This window comes from Papio anubis, chromosome 2, assembly GCF_008728515.1.
Source record: "Papio anubis isolate 15944 chromosome 2, Panubis1.0, whole genome shotgun sequence".
Lineage (NCBI taxonomy): Eukaryota > Metazoa > Chordata > Mammalia > Primates > Cercopithecidae > Papio > Papio anubis.
In genome coordinates, this window is record NC_044977.1 from 65,172,817 (window position 1) to 65,195,753 (window position 22,937).

A 22,937-nucleotide genomic window follows, 5' to 3' on the forward strand; every position below is an offset into this window, starting at 1 on the left:
GAGTTTCTTCACAGAATTGGAAAAAACTGCTTTAAAGTTCATATGGAACCAAAAAAGAGCCCGCATCTCCAAGACAATCCTAAGTCAAAAGAACAAAGCTGGAGGCATCACGCTACCTGACTTCAAACTATACTACAAGGCTACAGTAACCAAAACAGCATGGTAATGGTACCAAAACAGAGATATAGACCAATGGAACAGAACAGAGTCCTCAGAAATAATACCACACATCTACAGCCATCTGATCTTTGACAAACCTGAGAGAAACAAGAAATGGGGAAAGGATTCCCTATTTAATAAATCGTGCTGGGAAAATTGGCTAGCCATAAGTAGAAAGCTGAAACTGGATCCTTTCCTTACTCCTTATACGAAAATTAATTCAAGATGGAATAGAGACTTAAATGTTAGACCTAATCCCATAAAAACCCTAGAGGAAAACCTAGGTAGTACTATTCAGGACATAGGCATGGGCAAAGACTTCATGTCTAAAACACCAAAAGCAACGGCAGCAAAAGCCAAAATTGACAAATGGGATCTAATTAAACTAAAAAGCTTCTGCACAGCAAAAGAAACTACCATCAGAGTGAACAGGCAACCTACAGAATGGGAGAAAATTTTTGCAATCTACTCATCTGACAAAGGGCTAATATCCAGAACCTACAAAGAACTCAAACAAATTTACAAGAAAAAAACAAACAACCCCATCAAAAAGTGGGCAAAGGATATGAACAGACATTTCTCAAAAGAAGACATTCATACAGCCAACAGACACATGAAAAAATGCTCATCATCACTGGCCATCAGAGAAATGCAAATCAAAACCACAATGAGATACCATCTCACACCAGTTAGAATGGCAATCATTAAAAAGTCAGGAAACAACAGGTGCTGGAGAGGATGTGGAGAAATAGGAACACTTTTACACTGTTGGTGGGATTGTAAGCTAGTTCAACCATTATGGAAAATAGTATGGCAATTCCTCAAGGATCTAGAACTAGATGTACCATATGACCCAGCCATCCCATTACTGGGGATATACCCAAAGGATTATAAATCATGCTGCTCTAAAGACACATGCACACGTATGTTCATTGCGGCACTACTCACAATAGCAAAGACCTGGAATCAACCCAAATGTCTATCAGTGACAGACTGGATTAAGAAAATGTGGCACATATACACCATGGAATACTATGCAGCCATAAAAAAGGATGAGTTTGTGTCCTTTGTAGGGACATGGATGCAGCTGGAAACCATCATTCTTAGCAAACTATCACAAGAACAGAAAACCAAACACCGCATGTTCTCACTCATAGGTGGGAACTGAACAATGAGATCACTTGGACTCGGGAAGGGGGACATCACACACCGGGGCCTATTATGGGGAGGGGGGAGGGAGGAGGGATTGCATTGGGAGTTATACCTGATGTAAATGACGAGTAGCTGGGTGCTGACGAGTTGATGGGTGCAGCACAGCAACATGGCACAAGTATACATATGTAACAAACCTGCACGTTATGCACATGTACCCTAGAACTTAAAGTATAATAACAATAAAAAAATAAAAATAAATTAAAAAAAGAAAATTTAATAATTTGGGTTTTCTTTAAAGTATTCAAGCAAGGAAAGATAAGGAGGAGATGTCAAGTTATGCTTACCCTATTTCACTTCATTTTCATTTTACCCCTGAGTTAGGCCTTTCTTATTGGAAGAACTGAGACATTCATAATTGCAAGTATCCCTTCATAATTCAACAGAGATATCCTCATTCCTTTTCTTTCTCATACTCTTTCATTCTTTGTGCCTTATCACAATATCCAGGTATCTCAGAACACAGTGCTTTGAACACTTTAACCCGGTTATTGACACAGTGACATCAGAATATAATGCCTGTGCATTCCAGAAAACAGAAATGGCCATCTTTTTCATTTGTACACAGTATCTGAAATACATGCATGTTAAATTAAATTATATACCTTAAAGAAAACTCTAAGACAAAAGCAAGATAGAAACATTGCAAGTGTTTTAAAACATATTAAATGTAGTCACAAATGGAAAGTTGTGGATGCCTATGTTTCTGCTAGCAGAAACATTTTTATAGGAATATGACTATATTCTCCCACAAATAAAGGAAAACTTCATAAAATGTCGCTTACTAAAATTAGTTTGCTGTGAATCATCTTTCAGATAAATTCAGTCACAATTTAAATATCCGTGGTTTGAAACATATATTAAAAAGATATTACCTTTGTTTTTGGACTGGTGTTTTGTTGTTGTTGTTACTTCTAGTAGTTGTGAATGTATATGGTTAAAAATGTTCAGTGCTGCAGAGGGCTTATAATGAGAACAAATAGTCTCTCATCATAGTTCTCCTCACCTACAATATTCTCCTTCAAATAAAATACAAACATTTTGACTGTTTGGTTTTAGATTCTTCCTGCAGTTACCTGCAAAAGTCTAAATTGTAGGCTTGTATCGCTATGTCTACATGTACACGCAAGGTGTCATATAAAGTTTTCTGCTATGGTAGCTGAAAGTTTAGTTCACATATTCCAACACTATCTCTATCTTCCTTCTCAATTTATTTACACATCACTTTTTAGTTCCTGCCTGGAACTTTAAACAACATACTTAAAACTCAATTTTTTGCTCCATCAGCCTACACAGAGTTATGCTTTCACTCCGACATTTTGAAAGATAACATAAGCACTCTCAGCCCAGCCCCCAACCCGCCTCTGCTTACCACCTATGTTTCAACTTTTATCTGTGTCTTTAGGTTTATGTTGTCTGGATTTAAATTTTATATTCCTTTCTGAGATGTGGTTATGTGTTCTGCATTTGGCCATAATTATTGATTCCGGAAGATGAAAACCACTAAAACTACTCATAACACTCTGTTTAGGAAAATATTTTTATAGGAATATGACTATATTTACCCACAAATAAAGGAAAACTTCATAAAGTATAACTTGCTAAAATTAGTTTGCTGTGATTCATCTTTCAGATAAATTCAGTCACGATTTAAATTTTCTTGGTTTGAAACATATATGAAGAAAGAGATTACTTATGTTATCCATAGCATAGCCAATTAGGACCTTGGGACTGCATTTCCTTCTCTGTTGCCATGATGTCCTATTTTTTGTTGTTGGTGGTATTTTTATTGTTGTTCTTATTTAATAAACTCTTTTTTAGAGCAGTTTTGCATTCATAGAAAAATTGAGCGGATGGTACAGAGATTTCCCTTATACTCTCTACCCCCACAGATACCTAACCTTCCTTATTATCAACATCCCACATCAGAGTGATACATTTGTTACAATTAATGAACATTTACAGATCATTATCATCAGGGGCTACAGCACACATTAGTGTTCATGTTTGCTGCTATAGATTTTATGGGTTTGAAAAAATGTATAATGACACATGTATACCATTCTAACATCATACAGAATAGTTTCACTGCTCTAAAAATCCTCTGTGCTTCACCTATTTATCTCTGCCACCCTCGGGCCCCTGGCAACCACTGGTCTTTTAGCTGCTTCCATAGTTTTGCCTCTTGCACAATGTTATATATTTGGAATCTTACAGTATGTAGCCTTTTAATATTGGCTAAGATCTTTTACTTAGTCATATGTATTTATTTTCCTCCGTGTTCTTTTCCTGGCTTGAAAGTTCATTTCCACTTAGTGCTGAGTAATAATCCACTATCTGGATGTACCACAGTTTATTTACTCATTCACCTATCGAAGGACGTCTTGATTGCTATGTCCTAATTTTAAATGTCTTAATGTTCTGAAGTTTAAATGACTTAATAGAGTGAAGTTCTCTCAAAAAATTCAACGTTTTTTGCACTCTACCAAATCCTGATTGTGTTCTCAAAGTTTACCAAGTTCTCTGTCTTACTATTGAGTCTCCTTTTTCACGGGGGCCTTTGTCTTGGAAGGCTTTACGCTTCTACTGTTTACTTTTGAGCAGCATTACAGCTTTCTTCATGAAAATCCCCCTTGTTGCTTTTCTGTGCTTTCTGGATTTCAAAGTTTCCTGGTTCTTGAGTTAACCTTTCATCTTACTGAAACACATGTACCAAAACTTCCAAACAAAAATAAGTGTCTGTAATGTACTTTGAGTCCTTGCATACTGGAAACATCTTTTTTTTTTTTTTTTTTTTTTGTCCTCACATTTGAATGACAGTTGGTTAGGTATAGAATTTAAGTTTGATAATAATATCCTCTTGACATTTTGAAGTAGTGGACCTAGCAGCTTTTACAAGCCCATAGTGCTGTTGATGGGAATCTCATCCTGTTTGAAAGTTCACAATAAAATGTGTTCAAGCAAAAGTCTTTATTCATTCAGTATGTTTGTTTGTAGAGGCAGAGTGCACCCAGGCTGGAGTGCTGTGGCATGATCACAGCGATCATAGCTCACTACAGCCTTGACTTCCTGGGCACAAGGGAACTTCCTGCCTCAGCCTTGCAAGTAGCTGGGACTATAGGCTTCCCCATGGTCAACATCCTGCACCACCACATCCAGCTAATTTTTTTATTATTATTTTTTCTAGAGACAAGCTCTCACTATGTTGCCCAAAGTGGTCTTGAACTTCTGGCAATCTTTCCCTCTCGGCCACCCAGAATGCTGAGATTACAGGTGTGAGCCACCTTGCCTGCCCTTTCTTCAGTGTTATTAGGCATATCAATTTGAAATCTCTTCTTGTTGAACACTTCTATTATTTTCCTTAGTTCTGCCTCCTCTGGTTTCATTCTCCCTCTGGAAACCCAAGTAATCAGATATGGTATTTCATTTTCTGGTTCAATCCTCTATTTTTCATTTTACATTTGTCTTTTGTTCTACTTCTTAGGTAATTTCTTCAATTTGTATTATTTTTATATTCCAATCTATATTTTTAAATCATATTTTTAAATTCTAAGACTTCCCTGTTAGCTGTTTCTATTTTATTCTTGGAATTTTGGGGGTGAAATCTACATATTAATCTATCCAAATAATAATCAGAGGTGATTTTAATTGTTTGTTCATTTTATAGTCTTTACGTGCCATTTATTATCTGTGTTTAGTTCTTGGTTAGTTTTTTGTTTATTTCTTTGATTTTTTTTTTTTTTTTTTGGTTGTTGGAGTTGTGTGCTCCTTAAAACCAAGGAAATTTAAATTATCTGTTTGTACATATCTGAGAATGAAGCAAAAAAAGAATGAAGGGAGAAAAAGAAGGACAAGCTGGTTATTTAGTTAATAAGTGACCCTGTAGGGATAAGAGAAACCATATGGGGAAGTTGTATTACCTAGTAATTGAAACTAAGCTCTTGATTCAGAATGGTAGGGTTCAAATAGGGGATCAAGTACTTAACAGTTGTGTGATTTTGGGCAATGTGTTTTTCCTCTCTGAGTCTTAGTTTCTTGATTTGCAAAATATAATATTTATGCCATTATTGTGAATATTAATTTATATAAGATATGTAAGTGATGTTAGTGACAAAAGACATGTCACTGAGACAGTGTCTGGCCCTGTGAGAAAATATTCTGAATAAAATCCAAAGGTAGCCAGTCACCTCTTAAAAGGAAAAAAATTAATTGTTGTAATAAAAGTGACATTGATTTTCCAATGTAAGAGTTTTCTAATCAACTGCCTATATATAAAATATTAAGCAAAAAGAAATAAATGTTATAGATGTAAATTAGTAAAATTATAATATTGACTTTTTTCTCAATTGGACCTTAGCATCATATCTGTTAATTAAATCCAGAAACCCCTTTTTGCTCATTTTGTTTTTCTGTTTTGATATTGTTATGAGATTAAAGTGTCAATACACATGCAAATAGTATTCTTTCCAAAACTGTAAGTCAGAAATAAACCAAGGTTAAGAATATTCAGTAAGTGGGATCACACAATTAAAACAAAAACAGAAAACCTTAGGAAAACTGGATGCTAGTTTTTTTCTTTTTTTTAATTTTTCTAATTTTTTTTTTTTTAAGACAGAATCTCACTCTGTCACCCAGGCTGGAGTAATGGCGTGATCTTGGCTCACCACAACCTCCACCTCCCAGGTTCAAGCGATTCTTCTGCCTCAGCCTCCCAAGTAACTGGGATTACAGGCACCCGCCACCAATTTTTGTACTTTTTTTGTGTGTGTGCTAATTTTTGTATTTTTAGTAGAGACGAGGTTTCACCATGTTGGCCAGGCTGGTCTCGAACTCCTGACCTCAGGTGATCCATCCGCCTCGGCCTCCCAAAGTGCTGGAATTACAGGTGTGAGCCACCGCACCCAGCCTGGATGCTCATTTTCTATACAATCACAAGCATCACTTGGGGACTATGAGAAACATTGTGTGGTGTGAAGAAGCTGGAGCACATACTCAGAGAACTTGGGTTGTTTCCTTTCTCACTCCTGTTTCCAGTATCTATGTCACACTCAAAACCTGAGCTTCGCCTCATTTATAAATTATGTTCAAATGCTCCAACAACTTGATAATTATAGAATCATTTATCCATAAATTAAAAGCTTGCTCTTGTAGCATCTTTAATTGAATATGCAAATTGAAAATCTATTTCAATATCTTAAAAATCTCATCCTGTGTGATTCTAAGTGAGATTTCTTAATATAACTTTATATTTTTAAAACCTATTCAATACTGGAATCTTCCTCGTCAAGTTCTCTAATATGAACTTTTAAAATCAGCCTTAGAGAGACGTGGTAGATGCCTTTCAACATGTCCTTCTAGGAAAGATTGGGAAGTTGCTTCTCCAGTTTTTCTAATCAGTGTAGAAACAGTTTTATTAATCAAACAAAGTTACGGTAAGTTTAAGAGTATCCTTTTATTACCTTCACAGAAAAGTGACTTCCAGAGTTCTGTTCAATTCAGTCTCTCTAGAGTTAAATATGCTTTAAGGAATATTAACTACAATGATAGTCAAGTAAATCATGAATAACTAAAAAGATTTGTCTTCCTGTCAGTCTCAGTCAGTTGAATACATTGAGCGTGGTAAATTTAAAGAGTTTAAAAATAGTAAACTATGCTAATCAGAAAAATAGTTTTAGGTGTTTATACATGGATAGAAATTTGTGTTTGACACGCCATTATTGAAAAAGGCAATTGTGCCATGTTACAGACAAAGGATTATTAATGAAGCTTTGGGATTTAGTCAGGGACCAGTTAGTTGAATGGATTGGAGCTGTTTCCTACAATGGAATGTTGACTTTGTGATTTTACATTTCTAGAAAGCCTCCTGTTCTGTTTTTATTGTTTGTTTCTTTCTATCTTCAGTTTCAATATCACTTTCTCCAGAATCTTCCTTGACCAGCTGTCATTTCCTTACCACCTTTATTTTCTTTGAAGCATTATAGTAATCAACTCTTACGTTATTTGTTTCCTCATTTATTTACTGTCTATCTCTTATAAGAATGCAAGTTCCATAAGCTAAGGGATTTAAGGGATTTTATTAATTATTATTATTATTATTGTTATTGTTATTATTATTATTTTGATGGAGTTTTGCTCTTGTTGCCCAGGCTGGAGTGCAATGACACGATCCCAGCTCACTGCAACCTAAGCCTCCCGGGTTCAAGCAATTCTCCCGCTTCAGTCTCTCAAGTAGCTGGGATTACAGGCACCTGCCATCATGCCTGGCTATTTTTTTTTTTTTTTAAGTAGAGACAGGATTTCACCATGTTGGCCAGGCTGGTCTCGAACTCCTGACCTCAGGTGATCCACCTGCCTCGGCCTCCCAGAGTGCTGGGATTACAGGCATGAGCCACTGCGCCTGGCTCCCATATTATTCTTAAGGTTATCCCCAGTATACAGCACAATGTCTAGCATTTTTATGGGCTTAATATATATTGTTACATAAAGAAAGAGCATGTCACAAATTTAACCTATTTAGGAACTTTTTCCTAATCTTTTCGGATCTAAAGGAGTTTAGAAAATTCTATCAGCTTCTATATACAACTTCTGCTTTAATAGAGATTCTATTAATTCAGGAAAAGCTAACAAAGAATTTCAATAGCTTACTAGATAGAAGTTTATTTCTTGCTCATATAAAATCCTGATTTTTATATATATATGTATATGTGTATATATATATGTATATGTGTGTGTGTGTGTGTGTGTATATATATAGATCTCCTGATTTATGGGCAGCTCTAGTCCAAGCGGAGTTTTAGGAACTCGGGATTTTTCCATTTTGTGACTCTGCCATCTTCAAAACTTGGTCTCCAAGGTCATCCCCAGAAAAGGGAAGAGCAAGAAGAGTGGAATATAGGTTCTACAGAGTGCTGTCAAGAACCTCCTACTGGTCAGAATTCAGTCACATGGTCTGGCAATAATTGTGAGAGAGACTGAGAAAGGTAGCCTAGTTGTGTGTCCAGGACAAAGAGGAAATCGATTGGGTGAAAGATAACCAGTCTCTGCCACAGCGATTAAATGAGCATATCTCTATTATCATTATTTTAAAACTTGGCTTTGCTCATGTATGTCTATCACAGTGCCTGAAATACAGTTGGTCTGTAATAAATATTTATTGAATAAATTATTTTGAGATAGATACATTACACTTACATTTTAAGGATGGCTTATTAATACATAATTGTATATCAAATCTACCATGTTTCAGCTTATTTTTGTCTTACAGCATCAAGTAAAAATGTAATACTTTTCTTTAGATTAAAGAAAATGCAAACGTAGATCACAGTCTCTGATAACGATAATTCATCAATTCCACACGTATTTGAAATGCAGTGAGTGTTACTTGGTTACGAACATTTGACAAAATTGGACCTTGCATAAGTAATACACTTTTACATGTTTGCTTAGATTTTGTAATTTAGCAGATCTTGATAGATGAGAAAGTAGGCAATATCAAAATCACATGATAAGAAAAACGATTTTTCTAGCTCCCTAAAGTCTTGTTATCTGTTAGCTTTCCCTGGTCTACTGCGTGAATTTTCAAAATTAGTTTACCCAGCTGTGTGATGCTGAAATGTCACATAACTTTTCTGAGTTTTAGTTTCCTCACCTGTAAAATGGTGCTCATACCATCTTCTCAATCACTATGGAAATATTAACTCATATTGAAACTGAGGATAGAAATAATCACTATGGAATTATGAGTTACTATTCCCATAGTGGGAAATGGAGGTAGCTATTATCATTCTTGATATGTTTGCTGGTGTTTCACATCTTTTTAAATAGCAATACTCTCTCAATAAAGTCATATGGGAAAAACTTTAATTAACTCAATCTCATTGTTCATACATAAAAAATGGGGACCATCAAGAAATCATATTTTTTGAGTTTCAAGAAGGATATTTTATTGGGCTTATTTGTGTAACAGCCTTAAAAAACCTCACCAAGGACAAGTAAACATTCTTAAACATGAAGATGTGAAAATAAAAAATGATTAGACTATTATGGAATCATCATTGTAGAAGATGTTATGCTAAGAGGTTCAAGAGGCAATAATGGACTAGAATCAAATTGAAATCAAAACTAATTCTCTATGAAATCAGTTAAAGTGACTATTATATATTTATTGAGATATTTGCAACAGGGAGAAACCACGAGATTTTCTAAATAGGCCAGATTTTGAGGCAAGATCTTGTTAGGTGTGAATCCTTACTGTGCCACAAGCATTTATTAGTTATGAGCATATACCTGGTCTATTTGGACTTCAACTTTCTCATCTACGTAAGTGAGATGAGAAAGTGTTGATTAATAATCCTTACCACATACAGCTTAACATCTCGGAAAGATGATGTGCTTAAAGTGGGTATCACAATGCCCAGCACATGACAGATCTTACAAAACAGCAACATGCACATATGGCATCAGTGAAATAAATCTTCAAATCTCTCTCCACCAACACCATATTTCAGTCTCATCATTCGCACTTGTTTCTTTTTGGCACTTGTTACTATTCAGTCTGGACTTCATGTGATCAGTTTTGTCTTGGTAGAAGAATTTAGCACCCTAATTTAACATGATAGCATTTTGTCAATTTCAGTCCTAGGCTGTTATTAAATTTGTCCAATCTCATCATGGAAATTGTCACCTAAAAACATGATATCAATTCTCAAACCTACTAATATCACGTTGCTTTCACTAATAGTCAAGTATCCCCTCCCACCCCCAATAAACATACTGTCACTGTTATTCTTTTAGTTTTATGTAAACATCTTTTGATTCTCAATGATTGTTTTTCCAAACCCAAATACTACTCTCCCAAGTACATCTTCTATACTGTAACAGTGTGACACAAAGGTACTTCCTCCATGTCCCTGATCCTCTCAAACAGAAATGATCTCTCCTTTTCTGTTTGTTTTTGTTTTGTGTGTGCACATGTGTCCACACATATGTTTCATGTTGACATTCTCGTGTGTGTATGTTACTGGGTATGCATTTGCCTATAAGTTTGTGTGGTAATTTTCCTGTGTGTTTATATGTGTTCTTTTGTGTGCGTATGTGTGTATCCTTTTGTCTCTCTTTCTTTCTCAACCAGCCCCTAAAGACAGTGTATTTCTTTTTTCATCTTTCTGAGCATATAGCATCATCACAGGGCAAATTTTACGGATGTTCAATACATATTTGAATAAATGGTGATTTTTATATCCCTGAAGCACATTCTTCTGTGTGTTTTCTTATCACATAAGTCCCAATTCCTAAGCACATTGGTAGAAAGCATGATCGTACTGAAGTGAATATTTTAATATGCCATATTTTAGATAGAATCAATATAACTGGGTTGGGAATTCAATACGTCATTTACATATTTTGAACTTCATTAATTCAGGCCTGAAACAATGAGATAATTTTTTTCTAACTTGTGAATTAGAGCATGAACACAAGATCCAAATGTATTTTTCAAAATAATGAAAAGGGTTCATGATACACATTGCTGGCTTTTCTAATGCAATAATACTTCATTTTTCATATACAAATGTGCTATACAACAATTTCTAAAATAAAATGTTCTTGCTTTATGACAATACCACTTTCTAATAGCATGATTAAGCATTCAGCATAGTATCACCAACAAGATCCTTTAGTGCAAATAGAAATATTTGCAAATTGATCAAGTGATAATTATCTGGATTCCATTTCTTACTAATGGTTGATCATTTTTTTAAAAATTATGTTTAAAATCTTATTTTTTAAAAGTAACAGCTTTACTGAGATATAAATCACATACCATATAATTTTCTCATTTAAAATATACAGCTCATTGGTTTTTAGTATATTTGTAAAGTGGTACAAACATCACTACAATTGAATTTTAAACACCCTCATTATCCCAAAAAGAAATTCTGTATCCATTACCTTGATCCAATTCCTTGTCACTTCCACCCTCCAGTCCTAGGAAACTTCTAATCTATTTTCGTCTTAATAAATTTGCCTATTTTGGACCTTACATATTAATGAACTGTAGAATATATGGTTTTTGTAACTGGCCTCTCTCACTTGACATACTGTTCTCAAGGTTCAACCATGTTGTAGTATGCAACAGTACTTCATTTCTTTTATTTTTAAATTTTGCTTTAAGTTCTGGGATACATGTGCTGAACGTGCAGGTTTGTTACATAGGTATACATGTGACATGGTGGTTTGTTGCACCCATCAACCCATCATTTAGGTTTTAAGCCCCACATGCATTAGGTTTTTGTCCTAATGCTCTCCCTCCTCTTTCCCTCCACCCCCTGACAGGCCCTGGTGTGTGATGTTCCCCTCCCTGTGTCCATGTGTTCTCATTGTTCAGCTTCCACTTATGAGTGAGAACATGCAGTGTTTGGTTTTCTGTTCCTGTATTAGTTTACAGAGGATGATGGTTTCCAGCTTCATCCATGTCCCCGCAAAGGACATAAACTCATTAATTCATTCTTTTTTTTGTGACTGCATAGTATTCCATGGTGTATATGTGCCATATTTTCTTTATCCAGTCTATTATTGATGGGCTTTTTAGTTCTAAACAACATTCCATTGTATGACATACCATATTTTGGTTATCCATTGATGAGTCAATGGACATTTGAGTTGTTTTTATATTGTGGATACTGTGCTTCTATGAACATTTATGTACAATTTTTTTTGTGTTGATATGCCTTTAGTTTTCCTGCGTATATTCCTAGAAATGGAATTTCTGAGTCATATACAAAGTCTGGTTTCTCTCTGTCTTTTCTCAGCAATTATATGAAGAATATTTTGGCTGGGCGTGGTGACTCACGCCTGTAATCCCAGCACTTTGGGAGGCAGAGGTATGTGGATCACCTGAGGTCAGGTGTTCGAGACCAACCTGACCAACATGATGAAAACCCCGTCTCTACAAAAAATACAAAATTAGCTGGGCATGGTGGCACATGCCTGTAATCCCCGCTACTTGGGAGACTGAGGCAGGAGGATCATGTGAGCTACTACTGTGCCCGGCTAAAATTTTTTTAACTTGATGAACAATGATTATACATATTAATGGGGTATGTAGTGATATTTCCATCATGTAATTTATAGCTATCAGATCAGGGTAATTAATACATCCATCATCTCAAACATTTATAATTTCTTTTTCTTGGAAAGATTCAATATCTTCCTTCTAGATATGTGAAACTACATAATATATTATTGTTTATTACAGTCATCCTACAATGATATAGACCACTAGAATTTATTCCTTCTACCTAGCAGTAATTTTGTATCCTTTAACAAGTTTCTCCCCATCAACCTTCTTGCCCCTACCACTCCCAGCTTCCAGTATACTCTGTTCTATTTCTTAATCGGGTGTTTTGGGGTTGCTTCCTTTCAAGCCATTCAAATGTAATCACATTTCTTTCAGCAAGGTAAGGGTGGATAATTCAGAAGAGTTAGCCAAGTCACTGCTTAGAAGAGAACTACTATTAATAAAATTTGAGTTTCCACTAATGTGTAACATTTGATTTAAAAATCCTACATATCTGTTATAAATTATTCAATTAAACATTCCAACATAATGAATGCATTGCAATATAAATCATATTGAATCCTAATTTCCACAGGCTTATATTAGAGAATGCTGTGATGTCAAAATTAACCAGTTTGCCATGGATAAGGCACAAATGGATCCTAGTTTAAGGATCAAAATCTCTGTCTTCCACCACTGCGGTGAAATTGACAGTGGTATCTCTGACCCGCCCACTAACCGCTGTGGCTGTGTAGTATCATCTTCATTATTACTTCCTATATTCCCCATCTGGAAAACCCCATAGTAAAGATTGAGTTTAAGAGAGGGATAAGGGTGCATGTGTTTCATTTTTTCCCTAGAATTTAAGGAATTCTGGAAAATATACAATTCCTAGGCATAGCTATGAAATAACAGAGGAAAGAGAACCAAAATAAATCTTGACAGCCAGAGCTGCTCTCAGATTCCAGAAAGCACCACCTGAAAAGCTAAAGAAAGTTGGAACATTTAAATACAACAAAATTACTTTCTACTTTTCTAAGTTTCACAGTGCAGTGGCCTCATTTCATCTGATTCCATAGTTCTTATTTTTAGTGTACTCTGCATTATACTGGCTGCTTACTGGGCACAGGAAAAAATGCTGGCATCCAAGGGCAAATGGGTTGTTGCAAGAAGGCTCATTCAAAACAGTCAAGTTAACCTATCTCCTGTGAGAGGAGTAGAGCACAGTTTATTTCTTGCTCAATCATTTTATAATCTGAGGTTGTATATTTAGAGTGGACTTATTTGTAATAATTTTATCTCCTCAAATTTTATCATTGGGCTGGAGATAAGAGAGACAACGCCATAAAATTGATAAAATATATAGTCAAAGAAAGGAAGGTAAGCTTTCTTTCTTTCATAGAGTAGACACATGCCAGTTCCTTTCTAATTAGGAAAGGAGATTGTAAGAGGCCTCATTCCTGCCTCTAATATTTAATTGAGGAAAACTCACAGGGAAGAAGTTAGCTTCCTAGTCAGTGTGAACAGCCAACATATACAGAGAGGAAGAACAGCACTGATACTTGACATCCTCCTCAAAGGACTTCAGTACTAGCTCAGAGAATCCAGAGCTGAGCCAGGTTGCCCTGAACAGTTCTATAAGTTCAAATTGCAAAATGGAAAGCATGTGGGCTTTACCCAGCCCCATAGCATGGTAAAGTCTTAATTGCTGGTAAGAGGAATATAGGGGAAGGTATACAGGAACATACTTAAATATCAAAGACTAAAAATATCTTCTTGTTTTGCTAAAGATAAGTTTGTATCTCATCTATACTAATATTATTAAGAGAATATAAGCAACAATTTTTCTAGTGATTTTTAAAGAGCTTATTTGAAAACTAGTTCTTTGTCAAAAGGGTTATAAAAAAGTTATTAGCAATAGTTCTAAAGCAAAATAGGTTATTACACCAGCTTAAAACTTTCATATACTAGAAGTGTATCAAATGTACACTTTGGCCAAATTCCTTAGGGATAAATGTTAAAATCAATATTCGGATAAAGTAAGGCCAATGAACTCCTAGAATAGACTCCAAGAGTAGAATGAACTAGAATAAACATGACTTCAAAAAAAATTGTTACTATTACTATTTTGTTATTTAAACTTCTCAGCATTTGACTTTATATTGGAAAGGCCCTTTAATGTCATTATTTGGTGCTAGATAACTCTATAATTACCATAATGTGTAGTTGCAGTGCTAAGTAGTTGCTTGTTTACAAATTAGGACCATGCAGAAATAAGGCATTTTTGGTTGCTCTGCCACTAGAGATCTTGGTAATGCACCAATTTTATTATCTTCCTCAACACTAGCAACCTATATGGCAGAACCATCCTCAGGGCATCTTCTACACATCATCAACATCATTGGGACAGATGTAATGCCAGCTACTCTGAAGGCTGAGGCACGAAAATTGCTTGAACCAGGGAGGCGGAGGTTGCAGTGAGCTGAGATCACGCCACTGCACTCCAGCCTCAGCGACAGCGTGAGACTCTGTCTCAAAAAAATAATAATAAATGACTATAAATAAATAAATAAATAAATAAATAAATAAATAAATAAAATAGTATAGTATGGTGACAATTAAGTATTAAACTCTATAGAACAGGTGTTCTCAAAGCCTACCAGGATTTGAGATTTTTTTAAATATAAAAATTTCAGAGACCCCATTTCTTTGTAATTTAATTATTCACAAACAGAAAAACCAGGTCAAGCATTAACTTTGCTCACCTGAGACTCACTGAGACACCCACAGTTAGTTTTTCAACCACTGCTAAGAAAGACACACCTCCATCCAAATCTTAATACCTGAATTATTTATCTAAAATGATTGATTGATCACTACAATGGGTCAGGCGCTATTCTTAGCACTGAGGATACCATCAGAAATAAAGAAAACACAATCCCTGCCCTCAGAGGCTTGCATTTTAGTATGGAGGGAGATACAGCACACCAGTCATAGTGCTGTGGAGACAACAAAGTGGTGAGGATGGATGGGATGCTGACAAGTAAAACTCTCCCTAAATCAAATAACTATCAGCATTTCTCTATGCTTCTGGGGGAATATTCTTGTCTAAGCTGTGATTATGTCTTGAATGTTATTCAAAGTGCCAAGCACATCTATTTTGGTCATTTTCTTGCCATAAAAATTGTGCAGAACAAACCAAAATATAATATCTCTAATGCTTGAGACAATATTTGATTTTGAAAACATCACAACTTGGTACATAAGAACTATATGTTTTAACTAGATAACATGCTGATAATATTTGGGATGTATTAGTGTACAATGTCTTTGGGAACATTCATTAAAATCTGGTTATCTATTTTGCATAAATGTAATAATGCCTCTTAAGAACTTTACATTTTTTTTAAATTACTTTACATATAACCTAAAGTTTCTGATAATCTAATTAAAAATTATTTTGTCACCAAATTAGTTATAATATATGACAGCATATGTCTAAAATCAAGAATAAGAAACATCTGGAATTTTATCCAACTATAGATGCCAATAGTAACACATCTCTAACCAAAGATTTTGTATAATATTTCTACCAATCTGTGTCAAGGTCAAAACATCATTCACATAAGTGACTGTGGACTGCGAACTTCTCCAGAGTCCACTGCTTTCCATATATTAAGCAGCACAATTTAACTTAATTTTAACCATTAGAAGCCTTCATTTATTTAAAAAAACAGTTTTTGTTTATTTCAAATCCCTTTCAAGCCACAGATCAAAATACTTTGCTTTAGATAGAATTCCTACTTCTACTGAAATTTTCTACTTGTTCAATTTTGAGGTTAAAAATATGACAAGTAATCATAATGATAATGTTTAGCTTTTAAATTTTATCTTTAAGTTCTTTATTTTCAAATCACAGCCACTATTTTAAAATTATCTTAGAGTTGTTAAGAATGTATTGTGAAGTGGCATATTTTAAGGCGGTACCAGAAAATAACCTCAAATGAAATCATTATTCTAAGAATTGTATCTAACAGCAGATAGATGTTTTAGAACATGACTCTTCTCTTTCTTAACCCCATCTTTTGCTAGATTCTTTTTTATATAGATAGTTTATTTTTATTTTTATTTTTTTTAGAGATGGGGTCTTGCTATGTTGTCCAGGCTGGTCTCAAACTCCTGGTCTCAAGCAATCCTCCCACCTCAGCCTCCCAAAGTGCTGGAATTCAGGTGTGAACCACCACACCAAGCCTGCTAAATTCTTTTATATTGCCATGCCAAGGCTTAAAGAAAGAATCCTAAAATATAAGAAGAAATCTGAATGGTAGACAGACAGAAATCACTATATCATTTAAAGCAAGCTTGTCCAGCCCATGACCCTCGAGCCGCATGTGGCCTAGGACAGCTTTGAATGCAGCCCAAAACAAATTCATAAACTTTCTGAGAACATTATGAGATTTATTTTGCAATTTTTTTAAGCTTATGAGGTATCATTAGTGTTACTGTATTTTATGTGTGACCCAATACCATTCTTCTTTCAATCTGGCCCTAGGAAGCCAAAAGATTAGACGTCCCAGAAAAGCACTTCAGATGAAATTCATATCACATACAATGTGAAAGGCAGCATAAAACTCAGGGTTTGACTACAAAAGTTTGTTTATAACCATCATTATAACTGCTGAATAACTTGCTAGTCTGTTCATATACTATGTGCCTGGCTTGCAAATATATGAATGCAAACCAATATATTACTTCTGCATGTGCTGGGTGCATAAATGAATATGACCTTTAGAGCAAGAAATGGACTGGTCATGAATGAGTGATTGTGCAAACTAGAATTGAATTGGCTGATGCTATTACAATGATTATAATGATAATTATCATAAAAGAGCAGTTACAAATCCACTGAATGTTACCTCTGGGTCAAGAACCTCGCTAAGCACTTTATGTGCATTGTGTCATGGTTTTAAAGCTCAAATAATAATATGGCAGTTGAGAGTAGTTCAATTAGTTCTCACAATTTCATGAAATAGATTCTATTATCTCCATTTTACGGATGAGGATACTGAGGCTTAGAAATATTAAGTAACTTGTAGAAGTCACTGTCTTTAGATTATGTAAATAGTGAAGCTACTGACTGAATCCAAGTATATCTGAAACTAAAGTTTGCATTCTCATCATCTGTGTGTATGCTGCTTCCCACTAATTATTTTCCCCTTTACTGTTGAGTGACTTCTATCTGAAACTTCTGTCATTTTAGATTTTGATTTCCACCTTGTATCTGAAGCATAATTGCAGGTTACTTTCATTGCTTGCTAATTTGATTGTGTTACGTTTGATCCTGCACTACATCCCAGCTTTGATGTGCTATGACCTAACGGTTTAATAAGACACTTGGGCATTCCTCTTCATGAATAGCTGTTCCCATGATATTTTAGTCATGAAACTAAGGTTTGAAATTGTATAATCATTTGACTTTTCAAAGGGATGCATATCAGCTCCAACTCACACTGATTTTGGGCATTTTTATGTATTTTAAATAGTTGGATAGAAATTTAATCAACATATCCATATTTTTAAAATGAAAAATACAATAAGAGCCACGAAATGACCCTCATTTTTCATTTTTACTTATCTATATAGATTCTGATATCTGAAGATTAATGATTTTAAATATGGCTATATAAATCAATTAGTATATATTGAACTTCATATTCCCCTTCAAGCTTAAAGAATCAAAGGCTATCTTTCATTTAGGTACTTTCTTTCCATTTCGAATTGCATTGCATTTCTACTTGGAACGGAAAATCCACTGATTTTTTCCAAGACGGGTTTTTTGCCAAGACAAAGAAGTTGGATTTATTCCCCTGCTATATAATTACATTTCTACCTCAGTAGCTGAGTCCCTTGTTCAGAACTCATGTTTGTAAGTGACAGAAATCCAAATTGAATTGGCTTAAGCACACAAAGGGAACTTGGCTCCCAGTAATGAAAAGTTCTAAGTGATACCTTGTTCTAGGCACTGTGGATTTAGGGACTCAAATGATAACTTTCTCTCAGTTTCTTTCTTTCCTCTTCTTGGATTTGTCTTTGGTTTTCTCTATGGGCTTAATCCTCAACTCTGCATACCAGTTGCCAGCATGCCCAAATATATTTTATACACACTACTAACAGATCAAAACATCTTTTAAAACCTTTTCCCTGAAGTTCCCCCAAATTCTCCAGGGGCTCATTTACATGGCTTCAGTCACATAACTATACCTAACCTCAACATGTGGCCAACAGAGGAAATGCATCTATTGTCCAAGCCTGAGTCGTGTGGCCACCCAGACAGGCAAGAGATTGGATCAGTCCCTCCTAAAGTTCAAGGAGTTCAAGGAATGAGAATAAAGAAAATACGATCCTGCAGAGGACAACACGAAAGCTATTTCCAAAAAAGGTTAAAGTGTGCCTGTAGTTACCAACAGTGTTATGGCTAACCCAGAGGCAGGGACATCTATGACTAGGCCTCTGGTATGATAGAAACATTTGCAAAGTTTTCTGTTATGTGCATATGCATATATTCTTGGGGAGGTGATTCATAGAGTTCATCAGATCTGCAGCTGAAGCATCAGTCCTAAAACGTGTCTGGATGTATATTTGGCAGAGTCTGTAGAAGCTCCTGTTAGATATAGGGCTGAGGAGGAGGATCACTAAGGATGGATTCCAGAGATCTCTCTGAAAGCTGTTTCGCTTTGTTTTGTTCACATGAAACATTCTGGGAGACAAAGGGATTCACTCTAAGGGTTATAGCATGAAGCACAAGTTTACTGTTACCCTCTTAGTTACTCCCCTTTACCTAATGCCTCCTAGAGAAGAAATGGGTTATTTAGTTTCTATATTTTTTTTATCTCTCTATTCTTAAAAAGCATTCAGCCACCTTAAAATTTTGAGTGTTAGGAACTATGAAGTTAGTTCAAATGACAGTCTCTCAAGGAGCTTGCATGCTAAACAGGCATTTCTTCACCCATAGCTGTTGCTACAAAGAGAAAGAAAACAAAAAAATCCAGAACTACATGTTCATAAATAAATATAGTCGACAAAATGGTTGCTTTGTAATGCAAGTGCTGATTTGGAGAGCTGGACCAGGTGAGGTGGAAATCTCGCCTTTCTTCTAGTTGTTTGTAGAAGTCTGAATAATCTTAATCGTTATCTGTTCATATTAGCACCAAAGTAAGAAAAAAAAGTGACAGATATGAAAGATAATTTTAGAATAACAACCACAGGGTCACATTGTTATTTTGTGACCATATGTTTCACAAAGTTAACAAACATTATTGAAGCTACAGAATTTGCAATATGCATAATGTAGTGTATTTCAGTATATAATTTCCAATCATTAAAACATGTTAAATATGCCATTGTGAGCATAAATCAGGTTCATGCAAAATACAATTGATACCCTTGTCATCTGAATGAAAGGTAATTAAAAGCATAACCACCTATGGGTGTCTTTAAGCAGAAAATAAAATCTTGCATTTATTTTTTACACCTTATTTGGCATCAAACTGATACCTCATTTCCATAAGAGAAAAGTAGAATTCCTTTCTATTTCTTAGACGATGCTAGTATTTCTAGAGTATCACAATTTTATTTGCAAGCTGACTTAAACATATTCACAAATAAATCAAGTTTGCAGCCTAAACTTTAGAGTCTATGAGGAAAACGATACCCTTTACTTAGGGTAAAACTAAGTGCAAGAGGGAAAACTTGCCCAAACAATGAGATATCAAACAAGCAGCCAGGGGAAAGTTCCAAGTCTACAGTAAATTAAATTTATTGCAGTCTCAAATACCTGTAATATCTTTTCAGAGATATCTTTAAAAAGTTTTTTGGTTAAATTAATTCAAGATGGTTTTAAGACTTAAATGTGAAACCCAATAGTATAAAACCCTAGAAGAAAATCTAGACAATACCATTCAGGACATAGGCATGGGCAAAGATTTCATGATGAAAGCACAAAAAGCAACTGCAACAAGAGCAACAATTGACAAATGGGATCTAATTAAACTAAGGAGCTTCTGCACAGCAAAAGAAACTATCATCAGCATTAACAGACAACCTACAGAATGGGAGAGAATTTTTGTAATCGATCCATCTGGCAAAGGTCTAATATCCAGAGTCCACAAGGATCTTAAAGAAATTTACAAGAAACAAACAAAACAACCCCATCAAAAAGTGGGCAAAGGATGTCAACAGACATTTCTCAAAAGAAGACATTCATGCAACCAACAAACATGAAAAAAGCTCAACATCACTGATCATTAGAGAAATGCAATCAAAACCACAATGAGATATCATCTCATGCCAGTCAGAATGGCAATGATTAAAAAGTCAAGAAACAACAGATGCTGCTGAGGTTGTGGAGAAAAAGGAATGCCTTTACACTGTGAGAGTGTAAATTAGTCAACCATTGTGGAAGACAATGTAGTGAATCCTCAAAGATCTAGAAGCAGAAATACCATTTGACCCAGCAATCCCTCACTGAGTATATACTCAAAGGAATATAAATCATTCTATTATAAAGATACATGCATATGTATGTTCACTGTAGCACTATCACAATAACTAGGACATGGAATCAACCTAAATGCCCATAATTATAGACTGGATAAAGAAAATGTGGTACATGTACACCATGGACTACTACTATCCAGTCTTAAAAAGGAATGAGATCATGTCCTTTGCAGGGATATGAATGGATCTAGAAGCTGTTATGCTCAGCCAACTAACACAGAAACAGAAAACCAAAGACTGCATGTTCTCACTTTAAGGGGGAGCTGAACAATGAGAACACATGGACTCGTAGCAGAAACAACACACACTGGACCCTGTCATGGGGCAGAGGGAGGGAGAGCATCAGGAAGAATAGCTAATGGATACTGGACTTAATACCTAGGTGATGGATTAATCTGTGCAGCAAATCACCATGGCACACGTTTACCTATGAAACAAACCTTCACATCCTGCACCTGTACCCTGGAACTTAAAATAAAAGTTAATGGTGAGAAAAGGGTTTTTCTGTTTATTTTTACTTTTTATACAACACTCCCTACCAATAAAAAGCATTATGAATATAACTAAATATAAGATAGGAGAAAGCCCTGGAAACCTTCTCTGAAACAGAACACTTTGTTTTCTGCACTGATGATACTTGTTGGCAGCAAAGCCTGGCGAGTCCTTGAGAGAACTTGCTCTCCCCCTTAGAAGGGCAGAGGAAACTTACCAAGTATCTGAAATAGAGCCAGATGGCAAAGAAGAAGGTCACTGGCAACAGCTGCTGTGCTCTGGGTTGGGGTCGGAGGATAGAGATAAACACATGACCCAAAGATAGATGACTGAAATGTAACTGTAGTGGATGAGGCTTCCAATAATAATTGTGAGAGGGAAAAAAATAACTGCAATTATATGTCTCTGCCCAATGACTGTTTGAGGGTGCACGGAGGAGTAAGTGCAAATCACTAAGGGGTGTTTATTTCTTTATTGGTTCTAATAAAGAAGGCTAATTTTTAGGTGAAGAATATCCAGAGAATACAGCACAAAAGAAAAAAATATATGACTGATATATTTAATACTACTGCATTAAAACAACTACTACAAGCTATAGTATCTTTTCTTTTGCTTTTCGGATGTGTAGTTTGTCTTTAGCTCTTACAATAAAATGAATGCAATTGTGTGAAAGTTTCCCACTTACTATAAATAAAGATTTATTCTGTTGTAGAAATACCTTGAAATCTTTTTCCATGAGAAGGGAATACCCAACTATGCCTCGGAAGAGACATAGCTCTGCCCCAGTGAACAGGGCTGTGGATAAAGATGGGAGAGAGGCAGAATAGATACAGATTGCTTAAGGAAAGGAAAAGAGATCGAAGGATAAATTTTAAGAATTCCTCTTATTCCTAAAATTGGAGCTTCAATTGTATTAGAACTTCATCCTGCCGCATGCTTCTGTAAAGGCATGCTGTTTTCCTTATTTTAAAATTAAAATTTATTCATCAAATAACTATATGCAAAGCATTTAAATATAAATAAGGAATAATATTTTCAGTTGTTTCCCGTGAAATTTATGTTCACATTCTTAATTTACTTCCAATTCATGATTTATCAATTTCTGACATATTTACTGATAATAATTGTCATTCCTTATGTAATTTTATTATAAATTTATATTACTATGACTAATTGTGTTCTCTGCAGAGACAAATACTATAATAAATGTTCCTCCTTTGTATTGATTTTAGTAGCTTCTCAGGTTAATAATTTTCTATTGGATCTTTCAAATGCCCATAAATAGTATTTTTTTAAAAAAAGAGCTGTTGGAAACATTAGAAATACATAACTTCAAATTATTTTTCTTCCTCCACAGGTCCATTTTTCTTCTACTTAAATTTGAGGAATTTATTTCCCACTAAAATCTAAATTTTCAGGAAAAATATACAAACATCATTGGAAATCCATATGCAATTGAATG